This window comes from Camelina sativa, chromosome 10, assembly GCF_030686135.1.
Source record: "Camelina sativa cultivar CO46 ecotype springtype chromosome 10, ASM3068613v1".
Classification (NCBI taxonomy): Eukaryota; Viridiplantae; Streptophyta; class Magnoliopsida; order Brassicales; family Brassicaceae; genus Camelina; species Camelina sativa.
Genome location: NC_141889.1, coordinates 13136199 through 13150474, shown reverse-complemented (window position 1 = coordinate 13150474; position 14276 = coordinate 13136199). Strand labels below are relative to the sequence as shown.

The following is a 14276-nucleotide window of genomic DNA, read 5'->3' as shown; positions in this document are numbered from 1 at the left end:
ATGTTAAAATAATTTATTAAAATGATATCACAAACTTATACTCTAAGTTTAGCTATTTTTTTAAATAAAAATTCATGAAAAGAAAAGTGTGTCAAATATAATATATATATTTTTTCTATATATTATCTCTATTTCTGATCATTTTAAAATAGATAGTATAATTAACAATAAATTAATTTTTGAAACTATTTTTTCTGTTATTTCATTGGGTGGTAAAGATATTATGTTATGATATTATTCTGTTTATTTACTTTCTTTTAGTACATATGTTTTAAAAACACTCAAACTATAACTTTAAAATATGAAATATAAATTAAAAATTATTTGAGTTGTATCTTTAATACAATATATATGATATTGAATATTATGGGTTGTATATTGCTTTGGAACGTTAGGTTATGAGGTTAGAACTGGAGGTGGATTTAGAGATTATGGTCGATTTTCTCAAAGCAATGATTAGTGATGCTCATCCGTTGTCTTTCCTAGTACGTTTGTGTCATATTTTAATAACAAGGGACTGGATAGTCCGTATATCGCATGTTTATAGAAAATCTAATCGTTTGGACGACATATTGACGAACAATGCGTTTTCCTTACCTTTGGATTTTCATTTGTTGGAGTCTGTTCCAGATTGTGTTAAATTTCTTTGGCTTGAAGATGTTGGTGGAACTATGTTTCCACGACAAATTAGATTGTAATTTTTTTTTCTTTAATAAACTGAGGGACGCTAGCCTTCTCCTCCTAACCAAAAAAAGGGGAAGTTTTTATATTTTAGAAAATCTTCTTTATTTTTAAATTAAACTATCATAAATTAATGCAGTTTCAGTTTTTACTTTAAAATGTATAACACCATTTTCTAGTAATAGGAAAATTAGTTACAACAAAGTCAATTAAATTTGGTGTTTTCGTTAAATAGTTAAGATATATTAATTCCTCAAAAATCTAAGAATATGATGTGGAACAAGAAGATAATAAGATCGATGATGAGTTATTATTTCTGAAATTTTTATGTCATCTTATTTTTATTTATTTATTTTTGAAATCTCTCAAAATCACATTTTTAAATAAAAAAAGTATTGAATAACATGGGATTTCAATTAAAATCCTCCAAAATTTTAGGGGGCGAGGGATTGAATTAAAAATTTTGGAGGATTTTGAATTCTTTTTTGGAAGGGGAGGGGGTATTTACTAAATATTAAAAAATAATGTTAAAAATAATGCACCAACATACTTTAAAAATCTATATATACATTTTTCAAGTACATTTAGCAAATAAATCCTGAACTTGCCACCTATTTACAAGACTGCCAATGTATTAAATATTTTTAATTTTAATTTATAAATATGGTTTGATCAGATTACTCTCTTTTATGTTTTTCGGCAAATTCCATATGATATAAGCTTTCCGATTTTTTTATACAATTAATCCCCCCCTAATCACAACTTTCCTAAACAATTAGAATCACTACCATTATCATTAAATATTTGATTCCTAATTAATTAAATATATATATACATTCCCAAACAAAATTTTCTCACTACTCACATTTCCTAAACAACCTATTATAATTAATTTACTAATCTCATTTACCTATTAACAACAATATTTTCCCCATAATCCAGTTTCCAAAAAAATAGGCCTACGCATTAAATGTTTTGATTTACCTTGGAGGAAGATCATAACCAAGATTTGTGATGTCGACGCATTGATTCCCGATCATATCCCAAGCATATTCCAAAAATAAACAGATTATATTTATTTTCTTCCTAATTACTTGCTTAATCAGTTTTTCTTTTTTTGTGTGTAAAGGTTTGTTGGGTCGACCTTATCGTCCCTATAAATATATACTACAGCTAAATCTTGATTATACATCAACAATCACAACTACACAACTCTTGCAAGCTACTTTTTCATTCCTCAAATATGTTTCACCCTACCAAACAGCTTGGAGGGTTTGAATTTCATTTCTAAGACCATTCTCTGTTATTTTTTTCTTTTCCTGTTAGAAACTATTCTTTGTTATCTTGGTTGAATTATATTTCACTATACAATGTTATGAATAAGCAAATGAGAATTCTGCCTACTCTTTTCCTTAGTTATTCAATAAAGTTTCACCATCTTTTTTTTCATCCTACTTATGCCTAGCTAATATGAACCACATAAGCTTAATAGTATACAATTACAATAAACTAACCTGTTGAGATGATGGTTGCTCTCCTGTTTCAAATTATTCCATGTTTTACTTCAATATAATAGAACGACTGTAAAATGAATCAGCTCATAAAAGTTTATTATTATATAAATGATTACAGTCAAGTACAAGGGAAATTGTTTGAAAACTGGAGTTTCTGAGTTCAGTATTTTTTTAAATAACCTAAAGGCTCTTATATACTTTAAGTTAACAAAACTCATCTAGAGTAAACTCAGTAAAGTAAGAATACGTCAAGTAATGTACACCAACATAAAGACATTTAGATGGTTCATTTGATTTACCATATCATATAGTGTATAACTTCATTTGATTTACCACAACATAAAAACATACCCCATGAATCTGTTACTTTACCAAAACTAACAACTCTTCTTCTAATATTTTTTTTACTGACATAACATAACCGTCATAGTATTACTTAAACAATCCAGAAATATGACTTCTTCATTACAATGATGCTCTTTATTTGCTAATTAAATTTTATTTTAGCGTTTAAATCATTTGCAAAATATAAAAATAATAGGTTAGAAATTACTTATATATCAACTTATGGATTAAATCTTTAAAAATACAATAAATTAAATAACTTTAAGAATAAATAAAAATGTAGCATGTAAAAGTAAAAATTATCTTGTAGGTTACTACAGTAATTTAAGTAAATACTAAATTAAATGCTTCTGCCAAAAATTGTTTTAGAAAATTTTTAGTTTTGAATATCACGTGACGGGGTTATATTGGGTTGATATATATAAATAAAATACTATTAATTTAGTTTTTATCTTATTATTATTTTATTAACACCATCAATCTTAGAATATTAAAAATTTTAATTAAATTACGCTAATGTAAACAAAAATATCATGCAATATACCACAGATTAAATCCTAAAATTAACAATCTCAATACAATTATACGATTTCAAACACTAAACAAAATCAACAAACAATTATAACTTAAATTTTAAAAGTTTTAATTTAAGAAAAAATTGCCCCGCGGTGTACCGCGGGTGAAAATCTAGTATTATATATATTTTTGTATATGTTAAAAGAAAAAATATTTAACAGATGACTATATTTATAAATTACAATTGGTCGCGCATAGGGAACTAGTTACTCCCCTATTCCCGTATTATTAATTCAAAAATACATTTGGTAAAATAACCTTTTATTTGTATGATTTACATAATTAATCCTTGCCATTTGAATAAATATCAAAACTTGAAGATATTTCTTTGTCATATCCAAAAAATATACCTCAAATAATTCCAAAAGAAATTAGTATATATAATTTAAATATTTTAGATACATTTAACTTGCTAAAAAAGAATAACTCTTGCAGATCATTTTATAGAACGTCTTAGAGTTTACATAAAGGGAGTTTCACAAGAAATGTCATTTTCAAAACAAAAGTTATGGGGAACGCCAGTTTTGTGTTTTTCTTTTCCAAACTGCCGCTTTTTAATTATATGCAAAAGAAAAAGAAAAGAAAAATTTACCAAGTTGTGCCATGAATTGTGTGCATTCTTTTGACAAATGCCACTTTTGAGTATTTCTTTTCCCGGATACCACAGAGACAAGTTAAAAATGACTATATTACCCTGTAAATGTTAAACAACAATATTAGATATTTTAGCTTATCCAATCTCTCTTTAAAAAAAAACATTTTACAAAGCCTTTCTCTTTCTTCAACCTCTCGTCTTTCTCTGCAACTCTTCCTCTTTTCATATTCCAGCAGCTTCTTGGTGAATCTCTTCATCTAACTTCATATAGTGGAGAGAGAACCTACTCTACATAGTTTTTTTCCGTAACCTACTCCAACAAATTCCTAATCCAGTTTTATCAGTCGTGTATGAGAAATCCCTTTATCTATAGCAGAAGATGCTCGTATCATCGTTGGAGACGCTTCTGTTAAAGCTGGGTATGAGATTCATATGTTATCATTGAGGTCAAATTAGGTTTTAACTCATGGACCAGATCTAGAATACATTAATTTGTCTTTCACTTAGCTTGTCCTTCACTTAGCTTGTCCATTATCCCTTTATCAATAATATACCAACTCTCATTTGTTGTCCATTTTCAGATATTCCAACCAGTCGATGGATATAATGGACTAAAAGAGAACCCAAAAGTTGGACGCTCAGAACACAACATTGAAGATCTGGTACTAATTGATGGAACAGATCTAGAGGATAGAAATATTTTCCATCCACTAACTATATTGTCCATCTTGTAGATCTTCTTACCAGCTCGTACACATAAGCGATGGACTCGAGGAGTACACAAGTGTTGCATTTCCAAGTTTGTTTTATGTTTCCATTTCCTGGTCTAATTTGCTTACGTTTCTCTTTGTTTTTTGTTTTGATAGACAATTTTCAAAGTTGTAGTCCGTTCCTGTTTGGTCTATCTTGGTTGGAATTTGCACTAGTATTGGTCATGCATCATAAACTAATTGTGGACAAAAATACATGTATATCGTTGTATATCATAATAGTGGACTAATTTTTTATAAACAAACTTGTCCATTATATAATACAAGATGGATGGACAACAAAACTTGACCATAAGAAAAAGCAAATAATGTGGAAGTAAATATATTGTCTATCCAAAAATATTCACAATTAATGATTGTTTGCTGTTAAAAGTAACAATTTTAATTGACTTTTTTTTTTCTTTTTTTCTTTCAGGGTAATTTTGTCTTTTTATCTTATGCTAAAAAGTAAAAAGTGGCATTTTTGAAAAGACAAAATAGAAATGGCAGTTTAAAAAGATTTAGTTTTCAAAATGGCATTTCTATATATATAAAAGAGAAGTATAAAATCAAATATTGCTAAAAATTTCCAAGATTACCACTCAATTAGTTATGAAGGAGAGTGTTTATTGAAATTAGAAGGGGTAATATGGTAAAACAAATGAGAAATCGATTACCCGACCCGATTGAGGTGGGATCCGTGCGTTAACCCGTCAAAGCTCTCGACCCGTTTGATTGAGGATCCGACATTATTGATTGGATCCAGAGACATAGACTTGAATAACCTAATCGATATTTTCCTCCTTTTGATCGTCGTCTACCTAGAACACCTTTCATAAGTTTTCTTTTCTTTGTACTTCTTCTCTCGAGAATCTCTCCCTCTTCATGTGACGAGTTTGAAGTGGTGGTTGCGTGCAAATTCCACCTGATGTAACAGAAGATCGCGGGTGAGAGTTTTTGAGAAGATAATGGATAAGCGGCGTTTTGGGTTTGTAGATTAGAAGGTAAATCTTTTTTTTTTTTTTTTTCATAACCTGTTATATGTAAGTTTTTTTGGTTCAGTATAATTGATACGAATTAATCGAATTCCACTTGATTTGAGGGAGAGAGAGAGAGAGAGAGAGAGTTTGAAGAGACTGAGTTGACTGAGACTGGAAACAAAGAAGAGATGCAGTGTCGGTGGTGTTGTAGAGGAAGAAGAAAGCAACTACGGTGACGATAAAGAGAGAGAGAAGACAGCAAGTCGAGAAATCTAGGGTTTTGGGTTCATTGATTCGTCGTCGGATCTATTGATGAGTTGGTAATTCTATGATCTGAGATTTCGGCAGCTTGGCAGGAGACGGCGCCGCACGATCTTGAATCAACATCGGATCAAAGAGGGAGCCCAGAACTCTTAATAAAACTTCTAATTCAGAACCTGATTTTTGTGATCTGTTCCTCAAAATTTGAGATTTGTGTATTGTTGTCTGCAAGTGAATGATGTAATGCAGTTGTTGTTGGTTGGAACTAACTTGAATGCAATGCAAAAGAGCTCGGATTTAGAAAGCAGAGTCTATGAGAGCTGTGACGTCAAATGCAAATTGCAAAATATCATCTTTTATCTTTTCAGGAGCTGAGTAGTTATTTGGAAGACAATACAACCAGATTTGTTATAGTTGATCAGAGCACTGATGGGGACTTCTTACGAATTGATTATCAACATCAGGTTCGACTTTTCTTCCTAGGATGTTTAAAAAAGAATCCTCTTCTATTTCTATATCAGATGCTCAATTCATAATTTCATACAATGGGAAAATGGAATGGTTTGCTTACTTAACTATTGTTTTTGTGTGAATTTGCAGCCGTTGTTGTGTTTCTAAAGTAATCATAGTTGACCATAAATGTTTCTTCTCTAATAACTTCTTCTTTTTTTTTTTTTTTTTTTTTTTATTGTTCAGTTTGGATCATTGGGTGTAAGTCTCTTGACTTCTTGATGCATTTTATTATAGAAAGAATATTGAATTTGATTGTTTTAGTATCATGGTTCATGTTTGAGTGTGAATGTATTTGCAGAATTTTGTTTGAGTGTTAACCGTAATCCATTGTAGCTTCTTAACTTATTTCTTTGGTACAAAACTAATGACTGTTTGTTTTGTGTGTAAACAGTCTTTTAACAAGATTGTTTCCTCACTAATTCAGATGAGAGGATACAAATTTGGTAGTTACAGAAGTGGTTTCAAAATTTGGAGCTCATGTTTAGTGGTAAAGATTCATCTCTTTGTATCGATTACTAACATAAAATCTATTTGTATCGATTTTGTTTGAATACTATAGACGTACATGGTCCCCAGATTATAATAGCCTCTTTTGGAATGCATTGTTTTGCTCTAGACTTATACGAAGTGGCTTGAGAACTTATGGTGAGAAGATTTTCAGATCAAAGCTTGAGCTAATGTGATGGAAGAAACGCTAAATATCTAGAAAAATTGAAATAGGTCATCGTGGGGAAGTGGAAGAAGAAGAAGAAGCAAAAAATACTCTCCAGTCTTCACCTTAGTTTTTTTTCTTCTGTACCAAACTCTCAACCTTAGATCAAACCTTAGGGGACAATAATTAAAAATACCTTGTTTAAAATCAAACCTTAGAATTGAAGCTATAGCCCTTAGTCACAGTTCATTGTTGCTAGATCAATCTTTGGAAAATAATGAAAAATCTTTGCTAAGAACCTTGTGTCTTTTGAATGTTTCCTCCACTTGCTTGAACATTATAACATCTCTATATTATTGGATTTAATTTGAACTTTAATTGTCTTGCTTATGGAACTTGAATACTTGCTCATGGTAACTCTAAACTCGGGTTAGCACTCCATTTTTACCAATCTTTTCGTTTAAACCGATTCATTTGTCCTACCCATGAACCCAAACTTTTCTTTCAAACCTTGTTGTGAATTGTTGAGTGAGGCCTCTTTCATTGTGCTATAGGTTGTGAAACCTTGAGAGTATTGAGATTTACAAAGAACTGCCTCTTGATTTAGCTAATTAGAATTTGAACTAGCAAATAGATTCGGTTTTGAAAGATAGGTGGTTAGAATGTTTATTTGGGGTTGGGTTGTGGAATAAAATAAAATTAAAAAAAAAAAGTCCCTAAGGTTAGAGTCAATTAGCTCTAAATCTCTAAAAAAAAAAGAGAAAAGTTCTTGTTATAGTCTCCTAGAAAGAAAGAACAAAAAAATATATATATTCATATTAGGAGTTTAGCAAAGAAAGAAAAAAAAAAAAAAGAGAGAGAGAAAGCTAGAAGTTTAAAGTCTAAAAGTCTAAACCTTAGAGAATATATATATAAAAAAAAAGGGTTAAAATCAAGGATGTGGGTAGTTTAATTCTAGGGAGTTTAATAATAAAAAAAAAGAGATGAATGAGAAAATGGTAGATCATCAAGAGTTAAGCTTTGTATGTCCAAATTGTTCTCAGTCTTAGATAGTTTTCACAACTATCTAGCATTCCTTCTTTTGAGAGAAAACCACCCAAAGAATTTGTTTGAAACCACTTTACTAAAAAACCTTACCCTTAAACCGATTGAGCTTGATTCACCTTCCATCTGCAAGAATTCACCAAACACTTAATTGAATGTGAAAGAGATGTTCTTTATCTTTAGTTGGAGGTTGAACTAGATCGATGCATGGTAATAAACATAGAAAAATATTTGTAAGTATGTTGATTGATCTTAGCACCATTAAACTATCTTTAAGGACTATAGCTTGAATCCTTCGCTTAGCATCTTAAGGTTATGAGTCCCCACTTTAAAACCGCACCCTCTTACTTCCTTGCTAGAGGACTAGCAAGATTTAAGTTTGTGGGTCTGATAACTCTCTAATTTATATGTTTTTAGCATCCTTTTTTGTCCATATTTTGCATTGTTCATACCTCTAACTTAGCATTTTTAGGTTATTAACTGTAGGAATTCACTTTTAGACCATTTAGGGTAGGTCATTAACTGTAAGAATTCACTTTTAGACTATTTAGGGTGTTGTATTTCTGCATTTGCATATTTTGGATGAAAACAGGTGCTAAAGAGCCAAAAATGGAGAAAAACAAGGATAATCCGAGCATGCACCCGAAGGAGCCATCGAGCTGCAAGAACAAGTCTGAACCCCAACATGATCGAGGAGGATCCGAGAGCATGAAGAACAACCCGAAGATCCACCCGAGGAGTAACCCGACTTCACCCTTGTGTACCCCATCGAGTAGACCATCAGGCAGGTCTGGGAAGCTAGGTCAAAAGGGTTTCCATATATAAACCCCCTCCTCTCCTAGCTCGCAAGGGAGCACGCCGCTGACCCTCAAACCAGAGAGCGAGAGCTTCTGTGAGAGAACTGAGCGACTCAAACATTTTCCTTTTCGTTTTGCATTTTTATTTCATAGTTTTTATAGTTTTCTTAGATTTCTATCTTTTACTCTTTCTACTCTACTCTATCTTTTAATACAACGCAAGTTTCATTCATTTTCGTTATTTTGTTCCTTGTTATCATGTCCGAGTAGTGTAGTAAAGTTTCTAGGGATGGGATAGATGATTTTGTGTTCTTGATCGGTTAGGATGTCTTAGTGTGATTGTAAATGATTGATAGATTTCCTTCTAGGTTGGTGTTCTTAATGCTGACAACAGACCGAGAGGTTGAGATTAGATCTAGGGCGTTTCAGCGACCGAGAGGTGTAGATGAGATGCGTGAATTAGCCAAGGCTAGAGGTTTACTTGACTCTGAGTAAGGGATTAGATGAGTTTGAGTTTACTGACAATAATGAATGGCTCTTAATGCCTGCTTGTTCATATTGCTAGTGCGAGAGTGTGGTAAGAGATCAAGGTTGATTGTTGCTAGTGCGAGAGTGTGGTGACAAAGTTTTAGAGATTCATTGTCTAGGAAATAATTGCTTGAGGCATGTAAGCCATCTGTACTAGTCTAGAATACTTAGGATTCGATTACCCCATCCTTAGGAGCTTTCATATTTTATTTGTTTACATTTTCTTTACTTACTCGACCACTTACCCGATCAGGTACACGATAACCTGCATCGAGTAATACCTCGAGCTGTTCATATCTCATTTGCTTACTCGATCACCCCACTCGATCATGTACTCGACTGCTTGCATCGAGTGCTTAGGTCGTGTGGTTTCTTTGTTTATATCCCTTTCTTTTATTTATTTTAGGACTGTTAGAAAAAAAACCCTATCTGCTTGGCTTGACTTGTATTGTCCTGATTATCTCATTCCTGCTAGCAATAGTCAACCATTTGGATTGATAACCCTTTGTACTACAACTGCATAGGGAATTGATACCCTGGGTGAAAACCCAACTATCAATTTGGCGCCGTTGCCATTTGGTTGATTTCATTTTGCTACGTTTAGGATTTCAGCACTTGCTAGATCAAGTTCTTTTGTTTATATTTGGTTTGGATATTGACTTGTTTGCTTTCGCATCGTTTGTTTTGAATCTCAGGTACAACCCGAGCACCCACCCGACCCGTCACTCGATCACCTGGATCGAGTTGATCCTCATGTACACACTCGGACAACTACCTGTGCATGCAAACACGATCCAGAGGTAGCCAGAACCTGAGTCCTTTCATCGACAACATCGACAGACCTAGGCTCCTCAGACAACAACAAGTTCAACCAGAACCAGCAATCATTGAGGATACGATGAATAATCAGAACGGTCCACCAGCTCCTCAAGCAAGGACCAATATCGGAGCAGGAGATGCTCAAACTACTCACACTCAAAGGAATGGCATTGTGCCACCAGCTGTGCAGAACAACAATTTTGAGATCAAGAGTAATCTCATCCAGATGATACAAAGTAATAAGTTTCATGGATTGTCAATGGAGTCAGTGAAGATGGATTCAAGCTCAGGCTTTTCCCATTCTCTTTGGGAGACAAAGCACACATCTGGGAGAAATCGCTCCATAAGGAGTCCATCACCACTTGGGAAGCATGCAAGAAGGCATTCCTGGGTAAATTCTTCTCCAACTCCAGAACCGCAAGGCTGAGAAATGACATTTCCGGCTTAGTTCAGAAGAACAATGAAACGTTCAGTGAAGCTTAGGAACGTTTCAAGGGATACACTACCCGATGTCCACATCACGGCTTCAGCAATGCTTCATTGCTGAGCACACTTTACAGAGGAGTGGTCCCCAAGATACGGATGTTGCTGGACACCGCAAGCCATGGTAACTTCTTCAACACGGATGTCGATGAAGGTTGGGACCTAGTGGAGAACTTGGCTCAATCTGATGGCAACTACAATGAGGAATATGATCGCTCTGTGCGATCTACAGGAGAGGAAAATGCCAAGTACAAGAGGGACATGAAAGCCCTCAATGACAAGCTCGACAAGCTCCTCAACCAGCAGCAGCATGTTCATGCCCTATCAGAGGAAGAGCAGTTTCTACAACAAGATGGGGAGACTATACAGATAGAGGATGTTAACTACATCAACAACCAAGGAGGTTACAACAGAGGGTACAACAACTTCAAGCCGAATCCGAATCTGTCTTATCGGAACTGAATGTTGCCAATCCTCAGGACCAAACCTACCCATCTACAGTTCAAGGGAACCCGGTCCAACAGAAGCCTTTTGTCCAGTACAACCAAGGCTATGCACCTAAGCAACAATACTCTGGGACCTACAACCAACCACCTGGATTCCAACAACAAGGTCTGTAGAACCAATCACAAGAAGCTGAATTTCGCGGTCTCATTCAGCAAATGATTCAGAATCAGGCTACAACATCTATGGACATCGCGAAACGGTTCCCAGAGATGAGCAACAAGATCGACTCAGGATACAATGATCTTAACGTCAAGTACGAATCACTCAACACTAAGGTTAGATACCTGGAAGGCCACCACAACAACCAACCAGCTCCAAAGATTAACTAACTCCCAGGTAAGGCTGTTCAAAACCCCAAAAATTATGCCACTGCTCAAGCCATCTTCCTTGATGATGACTATGAGGACTACCTCACTAGGGACAATGACGATCAAGATGGGGAGGATGTGGAACACCCGATGAAAAATGAGGCCAAGTACTATATATCCGAGTATGAACCTGAGCCTTCACTCGAGGAGCCTGATCGAGTTGATGATCGAGCACTGGTTAGAGGATCACAAACTGAAGCACAACCCGAAGTGGAACCCGATGACCTACACGATGGTGGTGATCGGATGATGCATCGAGTAGATGTTGAGAAGTCAACCACCTGCAACAGCAGGAGGGGAGTTAGAGGAAAGGTTCAACGCTGCACTTGACATCCAGCTGGAGGCGCTTGCAGAGCGAATGGCTAAGCGTAAAGCTCCACCACCTAAACTTTTGCCACCAAACGAGCTTCAGGAGGAAATTGCCAAGGAGGCAGCTCTATTGGAGGATAAGATTAAGGAAGCTGTCAAGGAAATTGGACTTGTGATTCTCAGAAGTGGAGAGTGCCTGGATCCTGAGCTGCGAATTGAGGAAAAACTGGGAGATCCTGGCTCTTTCACCTTGTCGTGTTTGATAGGACTTCGAATCTTCAAGAACTTTTTGTGCGACCTTGGAGCTTCAGTTAGAATTATGCCGCTGTCAGTTGCCAACAAGATGGGATTCACTGATTTTAAACCAAGTAATCTGTATTTGGTTCTGGCTGATAGAACAGTGAGGCATCCGATTGGGATCCTGGAAAATCAGCCTCTCTGGATTGGAAGATTGGAAGTGCCTACCTACTTTATGATCCTAGATATGGACAAGGAACCAGACGATCCACTGATTCTAGGGAGACCATTCTTGGCAACAGTTGGTGCTGTGATCGAGGTGAAACAAGGTAAGATCAGAATAGAACATGGTGAGCATTTCAAGATAGAGTTCAATATGAAGAAAGGGATTAAGAGACCAACCATTGATGGTCAAGCTTTTTCTACTAAGACCAAACAAAGGAAGGTGCAACATCTTGAAGAGGTCAACACCACATTTGCCTTAGAACCTGGCCAAAACCTGTAAAATCTGTTGAACCAGCCTGAGAGGATTCCAGAACCTCTTCCACATGGACTCCATGCTTAAGGAGCATGAAGAGTCAAGCTTAGTGACTTTAAACAAGCTCACTTGGGAGGAAGTCCCAAAGGTATATTTTGTTTTGTTTTAATTTTGATTTATTTACTTTATCTTATTTTTCTATTTTCGAATTTTCATAAAAAAAAAATTGAAAAATTGAAAAGAGGAAAATTGGGACACCCGAGGGTCAACCCGACATTGTACTCGACGCGCCCGATGGTGTCCCTTTTCGGGTGGCGAGTGGAGTCCGAATTCCACAAGAAAGCCCACTCTCGGTAAAGCCCACCAACCAAACCCTACTCTATTTAAAGGAGTCAAACCCTTCTCGCTCATTATCACCGATAAGTTGTCTCTAAACCCTAGAGTTTCTTTAGCTTCCATACTTTCTATTCTCTCTACAACTCGAGTTTTATTCGATTTCTTTGGGACTAACCCTATTAACCTCGAGACTTAGACTTTTTCTTCTCAAGGAATTCAAACATGGAGCCAATTGCGAAAACCTATCAAAAGAAGGGAAGGAGATCGACCTCCACCGCTGCTACAACCGGAGGTGACACCGTTGAAGCTCGACAGTCTCAAGGGAGAGGAAACGTTCCACGTTCCCAACCGCTGGCTGGACGTTATGCCTCCCCAACCCGATGCTTAACCCGATCAACCACCCAATTTGATGCTCGAGTAACCGATCGAGTGGTCCACCGAGTTTGCTCACCGAGTCCAATGGCGAGTGCTGTCCGCCGTTCTCCTCAACGTAGGGACCTGTCTACGTCCGAAAGAACCGTAACCGACCCCATGGAGGTCGATTCTGATGCTGGAGGAGATGAGCAAGGGGAGATCCAAATCTCTCGATCAAGGAGCAGAGCTGCGTTTGCAAGAGGGAAGAGACCGGCGTCAGAGAAGGGTGAGAAGGTAGCTGAGAGAGAAGCTGAGGAAGAGGATCAACAAGGAGAGCAGGAGAACCAAGAGAGAGAAGAGGAGCAGAGAGAGAGGACACACCAAGCCTCGCGGAGGCTGAAGCAGAAAGAGGTGGACACTCCGGCAAGACTATTCAAGGTCATCAAGAAGATGAGCTTTGTTGGTACCCGATACCCTCACCGTGAGACCATGAAGCAATTGGGCATCGCTAGGGATGTAGAGTTTCTGTTTGATATGTGCCACATGGGCCATATGATGCGAGCTCACCTTGAAGCATATGAGGAGGAGACAGTCCATTTCCTTTCGACCTTGAAGCTGCATTATTTCGAGGACCACCCGACCCTACTACCCGATGGGGGGATCGGGTTCATCACCTTCTCCGTGAGGAACAAGGAGTACCAGCTCACTTTCAAGGAGATGGAGAAGCTATAAGGCTTCAAAGCTGGTAGTGGAGAAGGAATGGAGGTTAGCAAGAATGAGATGAGGTCCCTATGGCTGACAATAGGAGACAAGCTCCCCTACATGTCCACAAGCTCCAAATCCGCTCAAATAAGGAGCCCTGTTTTGAGGTATTTTTACAAGTCCCTTGCATGCACTCTTTTTGCTAGAAAAGAGACTGGGAATGTGAACGATCATGAGCTCCAGCTGTTAGACATTGCACTGTGTGGAGTTTTGGATAGCACTAGGGATGGCTCACCACTAGTAGGAGATGTTGCGGATACTAGTATGGTGTTTGTGCTACTCGATCAATTCCTCTATCTGAAATCGTGGGCCGTGAAAAGAAGAGAAGGAGGCGGAGAGATCTCCATTGGAGGACTGATTACATCGATCCTACTGGCATGTGATGTGC

General features: G+C 36.4%; 2 long non-coding RNA genes and 1 other non-coding gene across 4 annotated transcripts; 2 read left to right on the top strand and 1 right to left on the bottom strand.

The window, feature by feature from the left end:
• The first annotated feature begins 3885 nt into the window (after nt 1-3885).
• LOC104718891 (uncharacterized) lies at nt 3886-4633 on the top strand. Its single transcript, XR_756473.2, has 3 exons — nt 3886-4130; nt 4293-4373; nt 4446-4633. It is a non-coding gene; the product is annotated as an uncharacterized LOC104718891 (long non-coding RNA).
• A 564-nt stretch (nt 4634-5197) lies between these two features.
• LOC104718892 (uncharacterized) lies at nt 5198-7161 on the top strand. Of its 2 annotated transcripts, XR_015569306.1 has the most exons (5): nt 5198-5464; nt 5563-6165; nt 6606-6701; nt 6831-6859; nt 6935-7161. It is a non-coding gene; the product is annotated as an uncharacterized LOC104718892 (long non-coding RNA). The 2 variants fall into 2 exon arrangements; XR_015569305.1 differs by lacking the exon at nt 6935-7161 and having other exon boundaries at nt 6831-6925.
• Nucleotides 7162-10474: 3313 nt separating this feature from the next.
• Nucleotides 10475-10581, bottom strand: LOC147936073 (small nucleolar RNA R71). Its single transcript, XR_015569714.1, has one exon. It is a non-coding gene; the product is annotated as a small nucleolar RNA R71 (small nucleolar RNA).
• Between the last annotated feature and the right edge of the window lie 3695 nt (nt 10582-14276).